Source organism: Schistocerca serialis, unplaced genomic scaffold (genome assembly GCF_023864345.2).
Source record: "Schistocerca serialis cubense isolate TAMUIC-IGC-003099 unplaced genomic scaffold, iqSchSeri2.2 HiC_scaffold_271, whole genome shotgun sequence".
Classification (NCBI taxonomy): domain Eukaryota; kingdom Metazoa; phylum Arthropoda; class Insecta; order Orthoptera; family Acrididae; genus Schistocerca; species Schistocerca serialis.
The window spans coordinates 17501-22500 of NW_026047840.1; the positions used below are offsets into that span (position 1 = coordinate 17501).

The window sequence follows — 5000 nt, forward strand, 5'->3', positions numbered from 1 at the left end:
CTCTAACTTTCGTTCTTGATTAATGAAAACATACTTGGCAAATGCTTTCGCTTCTGTTCGTCTTGCGACGATCCAAGAATTTCACCTCTAACGTCGCAATACGAATGCCCCCGCCTGTCCCTATTAATCATTACCTCGGGTTCCGAAAACCAACAAAATAGAACCGAGGTCCTATTCCATTATTCCATGCACACAGTATTCAGGCGGGCTTGCCTGCTTTAAGCACTCTAATTTGTTCAAAGTAAACGTGCCGGCCCACCGAGACACTCAATAAAGAGCACCCTGGTAGGATTTCAACGGGGTCCGCCTCGGGACGCACGAGCACGCACGAGGCGGTCGCACGCCTTCGGCTCGCCCCACCGGCAGGACGTCCCACGATACATGCCAGTTAAACACCGACGGGCGGTGAACCAACAGCGTGGGACACAAATCCAACTACGAGCTTTTTAACCGCAACAACTTTAATATACGCTATTGGAGCTGGAATTACCGCGGCTGCTGGCACCAGACTTGCCCTCCAATAGATACTCGTTAAAGGATTTAAAGTGTACTCATTCCGATTACGGGGCCTCGGATGAGTCCCGTATCGTTATTTTTCGTCACTACCTCCCCGTGCCGGGAGTGGGTAATTTGCGCGCCTGCTGCCTTCCTTGGATGTGGTAGCCGTTTCTCAGGCTCCCTCTCCGGAATCGAACCCTGATTCCCCGTTACCCGTTACAACCATGGTAGGCGCAGAACCTACCATCGACAGTTGATAAGGCAGACATTTGAAAGATGCGTCGCCGGTACGAGGACCGTGCGATCAGCCCAAAGTTATTCAGAGTCACCAAGGCAAACGGACCGGACGAGCCGACCGATTGGTTTTGATCTAATAAAAGCGTCCCTTCCATCTCTGGTCGGGACTCTGTTTGCATGTATTAGCTCTAGAATTACCACAGTTATCCAAGTAACGTGGGTACGATCTAAGGAACCATAACTGATTTAATGAGCCATTCGCGGTTTCACCTTAATGCGGCTTGTACTGAGACATGCATGGCTTAATCTTTGAGACAAGCATATGACTACTGGCAGGATCAACCAGGGAGCTGCGTCAACTAGAGCTGAGCAGCCGGCCGCCCGGGAGTGTGTCCCGGGGGCCCGCGCGAACACGCAAGCGTCCGCTCAATTATTCTGCAAACAGGAGGAGGCTGAGCTCCCCTGCACAACACACCTCGAAACCCTCTCAGGTCCCGGCGGCGCGCAGCGCCGTCCTAAGTACTTGGTCGGGTTCGAGAGAGGCGCAATCGCCCGGAGTTAGGCGAGTAGACGCTTTAGGTGCGACCACCCGTGCTCCCAACTGAGCTTGCCGCTGCCGACAGAGGCCCGGGAGCGTGCTGTCGTGGCATTGCCGGCGGGAGACAACACGCGCCACCTACGGTGACCGGCAGCTCCAACGCCAGCGCCACAGAAGGACAAAAGCCCCACTTGGGTGCCGAAGCGAACTCTCCCAGCACAGCGCACGCGCCAACACGTCCGCACAGCTGCGATACAAACCACCTGCGAGAACCGCTGGGGCGACCGAGCAGCAGACGGCGTCGCGGCGCCGAGCGCCGGGCGGCGGCGCATCCTCAGCGCACACAGTCCTCAATCGGACCAGCACACTGCAGATGGCCACCGCGCTTCGCACCGGGCCCGCGAGGACCTACTTTGGCCGCAAGGCGCCGCGAGCAGGGGGCGCCGGCGCGCAGCTGCGCCGCCTGCCGCGTCCGTCGGCCGGCGCGCCTGCCACTGGCCGCCCCCACCAGCCGGCTGTAGCGCGTGCGCCCACGCACCGCGCTGCCAGCACGCCGGGCGGCCCCCCCTCACCGGCCGGGGACGGTCCCACCCAGCCACCGCCGCGTATCGCCTCACACCCAGATCCCCTTTCGCGTTCGTGGGCATGGTGGGTCCCCTTTCACGTTCGTGGGCATGGTGGGTATCCCTGAAACAACCGGTTAATAGCTCGACCGATCGTCGCCAACACTGATTCACCTCTAGCGAGAACAACCGCACCACAACGGGTTACCTGTTGTTCATTTGCGTAACGTCACCAGCAAACGTAGACGTCCATCGCCATTTGCAACGAGTATTGCATGCCTGTGTCAGGTGTCACAACACACTACGTCTGCCCACATAGACGCAACAACATGTGCACGCCTCGAGAACACGTGGAAGGTAGCCCCCGTACGTATGCGGTGTCCATTGCGCGAACGACTGTCAGCCGGCCTCTGCAGGATGTCGCAGATGTGGAACGCGGTGCAACATGCTATCACGGTGTGTGAGAAGAGACGACTACGTCCGAATACACGCTCCACTACATCAACAGACTGCTCATGCTGATCGCCATCCAGGGCGTCCGTTCCTCCCACACGTCTGAATGGCGTACCACACTGCAATCCAGCTCTTATAGGGAGACGACACGTAGCTGCGTGCACAATATTTGGACTGTATGGTCTGCCGTTGCTAGGCGCAGTCGTCGTACGGTCACACATGTGCCACGATGTATCATTCAGTACATACGGACCAATGTGCAGTACAGTTTGTGGGTTTTGCGTACATCGGCGGACAGGTGACAGGCCGTACCACAACGTAGGCTGAGTACGTCGGCATGCGAAGGGCATTGAACATGCAAACTTCTCAACGACCAGCTTGCGAAGGCAGGGGGGAAGGGGGGGGGGCATGTACGTCCTGCTGCTATCCACATTACAGTGTATAGCAGGAGCATGTGGAAAGTCAGCAACACCTGCAAGGTGTTTAACATGACGCGATACACAGGGGACCGGGCAGTGCGAATAGCGAACTATATTGCGAGGGTTGCGGTTAGGCAACACTACACTAATTTAACGAGTTGCATAACAATTACAGAGCAGGTTCAGCGACAACGTGCGTCAGGTTAAGGCGCAATATAGGTTAGGTTGAGGCACAATATAGGTTAGGTTAAGGCACAACATGGGTTACGTTAAGGCACAAATTGGGTTACGTTAAGGCACAACATGGGTTACGTTAAGGCACAACATGGGTTACGTTAAGGCACAAATTAGGTTACGTTAAGGCACAAATTAGGTTACGTTAAGGCACAAATTAGGTTACGTTAAGGCACAAATTAGGTTATGTTAAGGCACAAATTAGGTTACGTTAAGGCACAAATTAGGTTACGTTAAGGCACAAATTAGGTTACGTTAAGGCACAAATTAGGTTACGTTAAGGCACAAATTAGGTTACGTTAAGGCACAAATTAGGTTACGTTAAGGCACAAATTAGGTTACGTTAAGGCACAAATTAGGTTACGTTAAGGCACAAATTAGGTTACGTTAAGGCACAAATTAGGTTACGTTAAGGCACAAATTAGGTTACGTTAAGGCACAAATTAGGTTACGTTAAGGCACAAATTAGGTTACGTTAAGGCACAAATTAGGTTACGTTAAGGCACAAATTAGGTTACGTTAAGGCACAAATTAGGTTACGTTAAGGCACAAATTAGGTTACGTTAAGGCACAAATTAGGTTACGTTAAGGCACAAATTAGGTTACGTTAAGGCACAAATTAGGTTACGTTAAGGTACAATATGGGTTAGGTTAAGGTACAATATGGGTTAGGTTAAGGTACAATATGGGTTAGGTTAAGGTACAATATGGGTTAGGTTAAGGTACAATATGGGTTAGGTTAAGGCACAACGTAGGTTAGGTTAAGGCACAACATAGGTTAGGTTAAGGCACAACATAGGTTAGGTTAAGGCACAACATAGGTTAGGTTAAGGCACAACATAGGTTAGGTTAAGGCACAACATAGGTTAGGTTAAGGCACAACATAGGTTAGGTTAAGGCACAACATAGGTTAGGTTAAGGCACAACATAGGTTAGGTTAAGGCACAACATAGGTTAGGTTAAGGCACAACATAGGTTAGGTTAAGGCACAACGTAGGTTAGGTTAAGGCACAACGTAGGTTAGGTTAAGGCACAACGTAGGTTAGGTTAAGGCACAACGTAGGTTAGGTTAAGGCACAACGTAGGTTAGGTTAAGGCACAACGTAGGTTAGGTTAAGGCACAACGTAGGTTAGGTTAAGGCACAACGTAGGTTAGGTTAAGGCACAACGTAGGTTAGGTTAAGGCACAACGTAGGTTAGGTTAAGGCACAACGTAGGTTAGGTTAAGGCACAACGTAGGTTAGGTTAAGGCACAACGTAGGTTAGGTTAAGGCACAACGTAGGTTAGGTTAAGGCACAACGTAGGTTAGGTTAAGGCACAACGTAGGTTAGGTTAAGGCACAACGTAGGTTAGGTTAAGGCACAACGTAGGTTAGGTTAAGGCACAACGTAGGTTAGGTTAAGGCACAACGTAGGTTAGGTTAAGGCACAACGTAGGTTAGGTTAAGGCACAACGTAGGTTAGGTTAAGGCACAACGTAGGTTAGGTTAAGGCACAACATAGGTTAGGTTAAGGCACAACATAGGTTAGGTTAAGGCACAACATAGGTTAGGTTAAGGCACAACATAGGTTAGGTTAAGGCACAACATAGGTTAGGTTAAGGCACAACATAGGTTAGGTTAAGGCACAACATAGGTTAGGTTAAGGCACAACATAGGTTAGGTTAAGGCACAACATAGGTTAGGTTAAGGCACAACATAGGTTAGGTTAAGGCACAACATAGGTTAGGTTAAGGCACAACATAGGTTAGGTTAAGGCACAACATAGGTTAGGTTAAGGCACAACATAGGTTAGGTTAAGGCACAACATAGGTTAGGTTAAGGCACAACGTAGGTTAGGTTAAGGCACAACGTAGGTTAGGTTAAGGCACAACGTAGGTTAGGTTAAGGCACAACGTAGGTTAGGTTAAGGCACAACGTAGGTTAGGTTAAGGTACAACGTAGGTTAGGTTAAGGTACAACGTAGGTTAGGTTAAGGTACAACGTAGGTTAGGTTAAGGTACAACGTAGGTTAGGGTTAAGGTACAACGTAGGTTAGGTTAAGGTACAACGTAGGTTA

At 50.4% G+C, this 5000-nt stretch overlaps 1 non-coding gene across 1 annotated transcript in view; it reads right to left on the reverse strand.

Annotated features, from left to right (window-relative positions):
* The window catches only part of LOC126444535 (small subunit ribosomal RNA), a 1909-nt gene extending 825 nt beyond the window's left edge, over positions 1–1084 (reverse strand). Inside the window, exon 1 of the ribosomal RNA XR_007582596.1 lies at positions 1–1084. This exon is cut by the window's left edge and continues 825 nt beyond it. This is a non-coding gene — a ribosomal RNA (small subunit ribosomal RNA).
* Positions 1085–5000: the final 3916 nt, after the last annotated feature.